General features: G+C 37.6%; 1 protein-coding gene and 1 pseudogene across 6 annotated transcripts in view; one reads left to right on the top strand and one right to left on the bottom strand.

Annotated features, from left to right (window-relative positions):
- Positions 1–12,417, top strand: part of NRF1 (nuclear respiratory factor 1) — a 117,721-nt gene that overhangs the window by 7,958 nt on the left and 97,346 nt on the right. The window lies entirely within an intron of this gene.
- Positions 7,974–8,093, bottom strand: LOC118714657 (annotated as a pseudogene).

A 12,417-nucleotide genomic window follows, 5' to 3' on the forward strand; every position in this document is an offset into this window, starting at 1 on the left:
TCTTTGTTATAGGGTCTTTCTGAAATAAGATAATTATGGAGTGCTTTGAGATCTAAGATAATTTAATGCTAACAAATTGCTCACATTTCTTGTCATTAATAAACTCTAGAAATTTAAGCAAGTTATTTCATAATGTTCCATTCTAACACTTGATTTCCAGAATATCCCATTCTGAAATTTTGGATAATTGGTCATTTTTACTTGCTTACTCTGATCTTTAGATCTTTGAAAAGTAAATTAGGAGACAGTTTTGTCAGCTAAGCCCTATATTCTGGGGCAGTGATTTCCAACTTCTGATTGTCACTCTTACAAGTAAAATTTTGAGCACACATTGTGAATCACATTTATTTATAAATGATGTTAATATACTACTGTATCTATACATTTATGTGCATTATAAAATACAATATATGGAAAGTAAATTTTAAAAGGATGAGATAAAATGGAAAAAATTATGGAATTTTTAAATGTCTTGTTAACTGAGTTAATGGTGGTTTAGTAACTTATTTATGAATTTGTTTTTATAAATATATTTGCTCATAACCCAAGTTTTTTTTTTCTATAATTAATGCAAATTGGTAATGTTTTATATGATATCCTGTAAAAGTATTGGTAATACAAGACTGATTTGAATAAACATATTGGGCGATCTTAAACATAGAAAACTTGTGTTATGTCATTGTAATTAGTTTGTGTTTGTGGATTATATTTACATTCACTAATGCTACAAAGACAATCCCTAAATAGAAATAGAGTATTCTCTTTTCCTTTATTCACTTTATTTTTTTCTTTTTATTGAATTTATTGGAGTGACGGTGGTTAACAAAATTATACAGGTTTCAAGCGCACAATTCCACAAGACATCATCAGTACACTGTATCGTGTGTTCATTACCCCAAGTCAAGTCTCTGTCCATCATCATTTATCCCCCAAAACTCTCTTCTACCTCCTGGTCCTTTGACTTTCATTAAATTGTTATGAAATAAAATTCTTTGTAATAGCTCTTCCTTATAAAAGTAGCCCACAAGTTAACAAGTAACCGAGGTTTGCTAAGTAAAAACACTATCATAGAAACAGTCTCTGGATGTAAAACTGGCTTCGGGTACTAAATCTAAAGAAAAAATAATTCTGCCCCAGCGCATGTGGCTCAGTTGCTTGGGGGTCGTCCTGTGCACGAAAAGGTTGCTGGTTGGATTCCGGTCAAGGGCACATGCCTGGGTTGCTGGCTCGACCCCCAGTAGGGAGTGGTAAGGGGGTGTGCAGGAGGCAGCGATCAATGTTATGCTCTCACATTGATGTTTCTATTCCTCTGTCTAAAAATAAACTATTTTAAACAGCCCCTTCAATATTAAAAGTTATCTTTGGTTTATGTGTCTTGGTGATTTTCATTCTTTTTTTAAAAAAATATATTTTATTGATTTTTTACAGAGAGTAAGGGAGAGAGATAGCTAGAAACGTCGTTGAGAGAGAAACATCGACCAGCTGCCTCTTGCACACCCCCTACCGGGGATATGCCCGCAACCAAAGAACATGTCCTTGACCGGAATTGAACTTGGGACCTTTCAGTCCGTAGACTGACGCTCTACCGCTGAGCCAAACCGGTTTCGGCTTCATTCTTTCTTGTAACTTTCATTACTTTTCAAATTATTTTTATGAAAATGTATTAACTTTATAATCAGAAAAATAAGTATGGATAATAGAATTATGGCCCTGAGGATTCACTATCAGATTTTGGGCAGGTAAGTCACTTATCCTCATTAGGTCTGCTTCTCTATTTGAAAAATGAAGAGGACAGAAATAGTATTTAAAACTTCTTGTAAATAAAAATTTCTTCTAAAAATTTGAAGTCTGTTATGACATGTTAAACAATAAAGGATATTTTCTTTTTAAAAAGGCATATATATGTGTTCCTTGTAGGAAAACAGAAGAAAATTAAACACAATCATAATTCAACCATCCAAATAATTAACAATATTTTAACGTGTGGATTTGGATATTTCTCTAAGTATACCTGTATGTACATGTATGCATACACGTGTGTGTGTGTGTATACACACACACTGTATATGGTAATATATAGTAATACTATGCATACTGTTTTGAACCAGTAAAGACTAAGGATATTTTGATGTATCTATTTTGTTTGGAAACTTTAAATTTTTTTTTTTTTTTTTTTTTTTTTTCAGAGAGGAAGGGAGAGAGAGATTGAAACATCAGTGATGAGAGAGAATCATTGATTGGCTGCCTCCTGTATGCCCCACACTGGGAATCAAGCAACCTGGGCATGTGCCTTGACTAGGATTTGAATTGCGATCTCATTTGTAGGTCCGTACTAAACCACTGCACCATTCCTGCTGGCTGGGCTTTCTCTGAAACTTTCTTAATGGGTAGGGATAAATCTTTTTGTTTTGTGTTGTTAGGGATTGTTTTTGTTAATCCTCATCTGAGGATAGTTTTTTATTGATTTTTAGAAAGAGTGTAAGAGAGAGAAAGATGGAAACATTGATATGAGAGAAACGCATCCATTGGTTGCCTCCTGCACGAGCCCTGACCAGGGTCCTGGGCCAGGGGGCCTGCAACTAAGGCACATGCCCTTGACCGGAATTGAACAAGGACCCGTTGGTCCACAGTCCAGTGCTCTATCCACTGAGCCAAACGGGGAAGAGCTAAATCTCTTTGTTCTGATGAAATATAAAAGATGTTTAAAAGATTCTCTCCAAATATAAAATTTTTCCAGCAAATGCTTACTGTCTATTTCATGTGCTGTGTGGTTTTGCTGAGGTAAGTATAACTTGGAGTAAGGGCAGAAAGGCTTGCCTCTGAAAGCTTACTTAGTGAAGAATGAAATCTAAATCCTGGGTTAACCTCAATTTCATTCACATATTAGCTTGCATTTTTCCCCCATTCTGCCCTAATATTTTCTGAGGCAAAATTCCTATTTGCAGGGTAGTTTCTGAAGTGAACCAATATAATATTGGTTTTTTATTTTACCCTGGGACCTTCTGAGTTGTTATATTCCCATTGAGAACAAATTAGATATTGGTAGCAGTAACAGTATAATAAAGAAGTTAAAAAAATACTTATTTGTACATCCAGAGACAAGGAACAGGGGAGGGTGGTTAGGGATAAACCAAAGGACTTATATGCATGCATATTAGCATAAACCAATGGACACACACACTGGGGCAGTGGGAGCTTGCTCTTGGGGGTGGGAGTGGCAGGGAGGCGGTCAATCGGAGAGAAAAAGGAGACACGATAATAAAAATCTGTATAACAAAAAATACTTGTGGAGGGGAGCAATGGAGGGGGGGGAAAATGAGGGGGGGAATTTGTAATAATATGAACAATAAAGATTTATTTTAAAAAATACTTGTTTTTAGGATTAACTATGGGGAGTTCAAAATACTTTATATATATATAAATATATATGTTTATATATTTATATATATATAAAAGCTATAAAAGCCTAAGCAACTGTCCGAGTGGTAGCTATGATGCACACTGACCACCAGGGGGCAGGAGCTGCCGAGCTGTGGTTACTTGGCATTTGTGGTTCTCAGGTGACACATCTGAACCAGAAAGGAGGGAACCTGATTTCGATTCCAGGGTGTGTCACCTGAGAACTGCCCTCTCACAATCCGAGACCCTTGGGGGATGTCGGAGAACCGGTTTCAGCCTGATCCCCGCAGGCCCGGCTGAGGGACCGCACTGTGCCTCTAGTATAAATACAAAATGCTATGCAATCTAATTCATGCTTTTCCTTCAATGAGTATGTGATGTATATAATTCTAATTTTATGTAAAGAATAACTGGATCCTTCTCAAAGTTAACTTTTTTATTTAAATATATTTTATTGATTTTTTTTTACAGAGAGGAAGGGAGAGAGATAGAGAGCTAGAAACATCGATGAGAGAGAAACATTGACCAGCTGCCTCTTGCACACCCCCTACCAGGGATGTGCCTGCAACCAATGTATTGTACATGCCCTTGACCGGAATCGAACCTGGGACCTTTCAGTCCACAGACCGACACTCTACCACTGAGCCAAACCGGCTTTGGCTCAAAGTTAACTTAAAAAAAAAAAAAAAAAGTTTTATTTTATTTTATTGATTTTTAGAGAGGAAGGCAGAGAGAGAGCAAGTTAGGAACATCAATGAGAAACATCCATCGGTTGCCTCCTGCATGCCCCCTACTGGGGAATTGAGCCCGAAAAGGGGTATGTTCCCCGTCAGGGAATCAAACCAAGGACCTCTTGGTTCATGGGTAGACACGTAACCACAGAGCCACACCGGTCAGGGTCAAAGTTAACTAAAGTGTTTATACAATAGATTCTCTAGAATTGTAACCTAGTTTTTCTGTATTTAATTCTGTCTTTAATCTCTCTGGTAGCTGTTTTTTTGTTTGTGTTTTAAGGTAAAATGGAAAGCAACTCTAGGGTAAAAAGCCCCTTAGTTACACCAATTAATAGCTAATGTAATATTTTTTTATGTTTTTTTAAAATAAATCTTTACTGTTCATATTATTACTGTTTTTGTTTTTGTTTTAATCTTAGTATAAAGCCTATGGAGGTGTGTGGGAAGAAAAAATCTGATTGGTTTATTCTCTCCTTCTACTTTGAAGATTAGGATCTTTTCTAGGAAAAAAAACAACACATCATTTATACCTGACAATTAAGATACTTAAATCACTATCTTCCAAATATAATGGGAGGTGAAAATTTCAGGAATAAAAAAATCTGAATTTTTTGCATCTTAAACCTTGTCTTCAGTTTTCCTGTCTGAAAGATGTGAAAATATTGTCTAATTCTAACTTGGAATCTACCATGATGAGCTGTCTTTATTCTGAAGAAGTCCATTTTGTAGCCAAATGTATGATTTATATCTAATGTTCTTTAAACAGGTAACCTTTTTTAGTGTTAATTTATGGGTTTTGGTACAGTAGTGATTCCTGCCTTTTAGGCTAGCATGATTTTGAAATTACCTTTTTGAAAGAATACTGATGATTTTATGACAGATGATTTTCCTTAAAGATAAAAAGTTGTACAGTTGTTCTATGTAAATGCCCTTACTCATATTTGGCCAACCAAGAGAGTTCCAGAATTCTATACCCAATGGCCTAATTGACATTTCTTGGGTGCCCAAATGTACTCCATCTCAAAATGAAAGTTCATTCTCAAAGTTGGCCCTGTTGCTCTCTTGCTTACTTCAGTGAATGGTACCATCATTTCATCATTTCTCAGAACAAAAACCTTGTTTTTTCCATATCGGCAGATCCTGTTTAACTTTCAGAATAAGCTCAGATCATCCTCTTCATTTCCACCAATATCACTTAAAAACAACATTCCTATTATATAATGAATTATTTTTTGTTAGTCCTCATCAGAGGATATTTCTCCATTGATTTTTAGAGAGAGTGGAAAGGAGGGGGAGAGACAGAGAGAGAAACATCGATGTGAGAGACACACATCAATAGGTTGCCTCCTGCACATACCCTGACCAGGGCCAGGGATTGAGCTTGCAACCAAGGTATGTGCCCTTGACCTGGAGCAAACTCTTGACCCTTCAGTCTGCAGGCTGACACTCTATCCAATGAGCCAAACCAGCCAGGGCCACCATTACCACTTTTGTCTGAGTTGGCATTGTTGCCTGGACTTGCATAACCTTTAACTGGTCCACCTGCATCCACTCTTGAGCACCAGTCCATTCTCAGTGCAGCCAGAATGACTTGATCTTTTCTAAAGACATGGGTGTGATTACACTTCCAACTGAATTTAAGATGAAGACAAAGTTCCTTAATATGGCCACACCTACCTTTTGGACTCATTTTGTATCAGTCATGTTCCCCTAACCATAAGGCCTTTCCTATTGCTGTTCCCTCTGCCTGGAAAGCTTTTTCTCTCCTCTTTTTAGCAAAATCTTACACATTTTTTTTCAGATCTGCTCAACCATCATTTCCTCAGGGAAGTTTTACAAGGTCTCCCTCATTTTTGTACTTTTCCAGCACTTACCCAGTGATAGGAAATTTACAACTTACCCAAAGTCTGTTTAGTCTTGAAGATATTTAGATAGTTAGAAAGTTAAATTTCAACTGAAATTTCTCCCTGTAACTTTTACCTGCTGGTCTTACTTTTGTTCTCTAGGACTTCCAAAAACAAATGTATTTCCCATCCTATCTAATAAGAGAGTAATATGCAAATTGACCATCACTCCAACATACAGCATGGCTGCCCCATGTGGTCAAAGATGGCTACCCCCATGTGGACACAAGATGGCCGGCAGGGGAGGGCAGTTGTGGATGGTCAGGCCAGCAGGGGAGGGCATTTGGGGGGACCAGGCCTTCAAAAAAGGACAGTTGGTGGCAACTAGGCCTGCATGGGAGGGCAGTTGAAGGAGACCAGGCTGGCAGAGGAGGTCAGTTGGGATCGACCAGGCCTGCAAGGGAAGACAGTGCTGGAGACACCCTTATGAGGCAAGACTTGCTTCAGTGGGGCTTTGGTGCTCACTGAGTCTGCCCCCTGAGTGTATCCATTATGGATCTGAAGATGGTAATCTGGATGGTCCCATTCTGACCACAGGGTACACTGGCTCTTGGATTTTCAAGGAGGTGCTAATATAGCCTCTTCCGGAGGGCGCCCAGAAGGAGCTACAGAGAGATCTTCAGATTCCTCTTTTTTGATTTGGTTTTGGAGGTGCCTAGATGAGGCCCAGCTGTGAAGCAATGCAAGCTGCTGCGTGGCCTTGGGCCTTCTTTAGGATGTTCTGTGTCTCTCTGACTGGCTGCAGTTTGTTAGGTAATTTTAAAATGCAAAGGACCGGGCCATTCATATGCAAAAGCCTCTGCACACAGCTTGGGTGGGACAGGGGTCTCAAGGTGGAGCAAATAGCAGAGGATAGAATTCTTAAGAGTTTCAGTGTATCTTTTTAATTAATTTGGTTTGCCCATAATTATATCTACACTTTTTTTTTTTTTTTAATGAGACCACACTCATTCTAGCAGATTTTGTATCCTGTTTTTTTTGTTTGTTTGTTTTTTCTTTCAATTTCCAACAGAATATATTGTGGACATTTTTCTGTGTCACTATACATCACTATCTCATCCTTAAATACTTTTGTAATATTCTTCTATAGTACTGATTTTTTAAATATATATATTTTATTGATTTTTTACAGAGAGGAAGAGAGAGGGATAGAGAGCTAGAAATATCGATGAGAGAGAAACATTAGTCAGCTGCCTCCTGCACACCCCCCACTGGGGATGTGCCCGCAACCAAGGCACATCCCTTGACTGGAATCGAACCTGGGACCTTTCAGTCCACAGGCAAATAGATGCTCTATCCACTGAGCCAAACTGGTTTCTGCTGTAGTACTGATTTGTAACTACGGTATACTGAGTCAGAATGAATATTCCTTGTGCAACATACAGAATCTGTTTTAAAGTATAACTAGCTTTATTTACATACTAGAGGCCAAGTTCATGAAAGTCGAACCCTTCTCCTGGCTGCCTGCAGCTGCCACCAGCCTACTCCCCTGCCCTTCCCGCCCCGGCCCCCCATCAAACTCCAGGTTGAGGGGACAATTTGCATATTAGGCATTTATTATTTTTAGATTGCTTCTGGTTTACTAGTACTCTTTCTTTCAATAGTTTACTTTTAATTCACTCTTTTGAAAGAATATGCTATTGGTTGCTTTCATCAGTTGCTTTTTTCCCCTCTGGTTTGATTATAGATCAAAACCTCAGAGATATTATTACAATCAAGTACAGATGCAGATAACGCTTTTCTTTTGGGGAATAGCTTTAATTTAATGACCCCTTTACTAGTTACAAGTCTGTCCTTAACAAAATCTTGGCAGCCAGAATTATACTTGACACTTTTATTCCAGTATATTTATTACTGCTGGTGACATAGGCAGTTGACTCGTTTTAACCCAAATGAGCTTAGTTCTAAGAGATTAGGAAGGTGTGACAGCAGCTTTTGGTGGTTTGACAGCCAGCTGCAGGGTGTCTATTGTGGCCAAGACCAATGACTGCTGATAAATGTATATGTTAAGTTACATTTACTATACTTGATCTTAGCCAAAAGGCTGAGAAGTGATGTTAAGTTATGTTTAAAGATTCCTTTCCCCTACTGTTATTTAAAATTGTATCAGATCACATTGAGAAATGTAGTAAGAAAATATTTTTTATTCTTATAGGTTGATTATTGTTATTTTTTGTACAGTACTCTATACATTTTCAAATACTTAATTCTAAATAGATGCAACATTTGATAATCATGGGAAAAATTTTGACAGGAAATATAGTATAAATGTTATTTAGGGAGGTTTTGGTCTTTTTAAAAAATATTTTTATTGATTTCAGAGAGGAAGGGAAAGGGAGAGAGAAATAGAAACATCAATGATGAGAGAATCATTGACTGGCTGCTTCCTGCAAATCCTCTGCTGGGCATTGAGCCCTCAATCTACGCATGTGCCCTTGAGCTGAATCGAACCTGGGACCCTTCAGTCTGCAGGCTGACGCTCTATCCACTGAGCCAAACCAGCTAGGGTGGGAGGTGTTGTTCTTTAGAAAGTTGGGATAGCATATTTTCCCCTCACCTTTAAGTTTAGGGACATCTTGCACAAATTCAATACATCTATAATAATAAATGCGTAATGTGCTAGTTAGATTGGAAGGCCGAACAGCACAGCCAACGACCGTCCAGATGACCTGGATGACCTTCCGGGTGAAGCCGGGCGCTGTGGCTGCGAGTGCTGAGGCTCTTGCATCCATTTCGTGCATTGGGCCTCTAGTTCTAAAATGAAATGCTACTCAGTTTCTAAATGAAGTCATTTTAATTTTGTTTTTAGCCACTTTCCAAATTTTATTTATTTCAGTCTTGAAACATGTGCTTTTTTATTTTTCTCTTTTTTTCTTTATGTAGGATTCTAAGATGATTTTTCCTACTTAATCCTATATCTGTAACTTTGATTATATGCTATCCTAAATTTAATTTTGCAAGTAGTTCAAGATACAATTTATTTTACAGATTTCTCACAAAGTAATTATGGGGATTTTTTAATTTTTATTTTGATGAGTGATTACAAATTTATTCATTCATCTGCACACCAGGTGGCTGAGCCTGGATGGCTCCAGCCTAATTATGGGGATTTTAATTTTTGAGTGGGTACTATTCAGAATTTAAATGTTTGACACTTTTGAAGTGTTTATGGGCAGAGATAATTACTATACAATTTAGAAAGAATTTTTTTTAAATTTGTTATTTATATTACAAAATCCCTAGGTACTATTTATCTTTGTCTTAAAACGTATTTCATGCATCCTTTCTAATTTAGGGAGTTCTAATTTCTCATTTATTCAACAAATGAATTCGAGTGATTATTGTGAGCCTTAAACAGTTCTAGGTTCTGGAAGTAAAGCATTGAATAAAACAGAAAAATCTTTACCCTGATAAACTCTGTGTGGGGTTCAGAAAACAGATAAACAGAAAAACAAATACTACATCAGGAGGCAATGAGTATTGTGGGGAAAAAACTGTTAGTTTTAAATTATCTCCATATTGTTCAGAAAATTAATCCTCAAAAAATATTAAGACTGTTCCCTAACTGGTTTGGCTCAGTGGATAGAGTGTTGGCCCTTGGACTGAAGGATTTTGGGTTCATTTCCGGTCTGGCTGGTGTGGAAGGCAACTAGTCAATATTTCTCTCCCTGTGTCTTCCCCCTCCCTTCCATTCTCTTTAAAAATCAGTGGAAAGTATCCTTGGGTGAGGATTTAACAAAAGAAAATACTAAGGCAGCAAATGGAAACCTGGGTTGGATATATAATGGACTTTTGATTATTGATTGATGTGTACTTTAAATAAAATTATTGTCTATTCCCTCATACTCCTTTCAATTTCACAGTTGTGTTAATAATTCTTAGTTTGGTTCTATTGTTGTTTAAAATAATACCTTTCATGGTGCTTTACAGTTAAAAACCAAACATTTTCACATCACATTTTTTAAAAATATATATTTTATTGATTTTCCACAGAGAGGAAGGAGAGGGACAGAGAGCTAGAAACATGGATGAGAGAGAAACATCGACCAGCTGCCTCCTGCACACCCCCCATCAGGGATGTGCCCACAACCAAGGCACACGCCTCCAACCGGAATCGAACCCGGGACCACTGAGCCAAACCGGACTTGGCCACATCACATTTTTAAAGTGGCCGTAGCATAATAGTTATGGTTGAATCATATGAAATTGCTGATATTTGACTATTTTGAACCTACAAAAACAATTTCATATTGTTCATTCTAAATACTATTCTATACCTACTTTTAAAATTAAAATATGAACATGTTTTGTAAACTGTAAAGCATTGTGCACATTGTCAAGATTTAAATAGTTTCTGAAAGCCTCAATTTGTGGTTTCCTCATATAGTAAGGCTAATAATAAATAAGGCCTCAATGAGTTGTGAGGGTTATATGAGATTATACATAGAAGTGTTTAGAAAAGCACCCAACACTACCTGTTCGCTTTTACTAGCATTATTATTTTCAGTTTTACAGATGACGAAATGGAAGCTCGTAGCAATTTTATGATCCCCTCTCAAGATTATACAACCAGAAAATTAGGCATTTCTGATTCCAAGTCTGGTTTTTTTCTGCTTACACTTTCACCTATATCTTATGAAAAGATGGAAAAGAAGAAAGACTAGACTATTTGTATAGTAATTTACAGAGCTCATTCTTGAATCTCTGTAACATAGATACTTTAATTTACATAGTTAACCTTGTTTTCCTGTATTGTTTTGACATTAATAAAGAAAAATGTTTGACAGAAATTTGTAAGCTGAGATATGATAGGTAATTGTGACTTAGTATATATTATTTCCTTGGAAAAGGTACTAGTGGTACTATTATAACTAATTTATTGAGAAATTAATGTACCTAAATAATAAATATTAACCTCAGTATTTCTAAGAATATTAGTACAGCTTAAAATATATATATTTTTATTGATTTCAGAGTAAAGAGAGAGATAGAAACATCAATGATGAGAATCCCTGATCAACTGCCTCCAGCACCCTCCCCCCCCCCGCACACACACTGGGGATTGAGCCTGCAACCTTGACTGGAAATCGCGACCTCCTGGTTCATAGGTCAGTGCTCAACTACTGAGCCATGCTGGTCAGGCAATGTAAACACAGTTATTAATTATATTTTTAAAAAGGAGTAAAAACTAATGTGAAAAGCTATTAAAAGTTGTTTTCAAAAGCAGTTTTAAAGCATCAAAAAGCAGTTAAAAAATAACACTGAAGGCAATTCACAACCTCCTACTCAACATTTCTACATGGCTATTAGGCTTCTCAATTGTTCCTCTGACATTCATTCCCATTTCAGTAAATAACTGTTATGTTCTTCCAGTTGCTCAAATCAGAAACCTTGGAGTCTCCCGGCTGGTGTGGCTCAGTGGTTGAGAGTCGACCTATGAACCAGGAGGTCATGGTTTGACTCTCTCTTCCTCTCTGACAACAATAAAAATATATTTTAAAAAAACACACAAAACACCTTGGAGTCATTCTTTGTAATTTTTTTAAATATATTTTTATTAATTTCAGAGAGGAAAGAAGAGAGAGATAGAGATAGAAACATCAATGATGAGAGAATCATTGATTGGCTGCCTCCTGAGGATCAAGCCCGCAACCCAGGCATGTGCCCTTGACTGGAATCGAACCTGGGACCCTTTAGTCTGCAGTTCGATGCTCTATTCACTAAGCCAAACTGACTAGGTCTAGAGTCATTCTTGACTCCTTTCTTTCATTGTACCACCCTGCATCCAAATCATCAGAAAATCCTGGCAGCTCTACCCTCAACACATGAAAATCATAACTTCTCACCATCTATCTCCACTTATGCTACTCTGGTCCAGGCCATGCTCATCTTTAAGTACTAGCCTTTTAATTGGTTTTCCTGTTTCCACCCTTTTTCTCCCTTCAGCCTGCCTTTTAAAATGTAAGCCAGAAATTCTATATTTCTCCCCTGCTCAAAAACTTTCAAAGACTTCCATTCTCATTCAGAGTAAAATCCAAAGATCTTAATGTAGCCTTCAAGGTCCCACAAGCCTGACCCTGACAGTCTCTGACCTCATCTGCCTTCCCTCCCCTAGCTTAGGGTGCTTCAGGTCCTGGGGACATTTTGCCAATCCTTGGTCACACCTGCCTCAGCATCTTCTCATTTGCTGTTCCTGGTGCCTGGGTACACTTCTCCAAGTATTTTGTGTGTCTCCCTCACTTCCTGCAGTTCTGAGGTCAACTTGTCAGAAAGGCATACCTTGACCAATCGCCCCCTCCCTACTTCCCCTTCCTTCTTCCTAACATATTACACATTTACTAGAGGCCCGGTGCACGAAATTTGTGCAAGAGTAGGCCTTC

The sequence above is a fragment of the Pipistrellus kuhlii genome, unplaced genomic scaffold (genome assembly GCF_014108245.1).
Source record: "Pipistrellus kuhlii isolate mPipKuh1 unplaced genomic scaffold, mPipKuh1.p scaffold_m20_p_10, whole genome shotgun sequence".
In the NCBI taxonomy this organism is placed as follows: Eukaryota; Metazoa; Chordata; class Mammalia; order Chiroptera; family Vespertilionidae; genus Pipistrellus; species Pipistrellus kuhlii.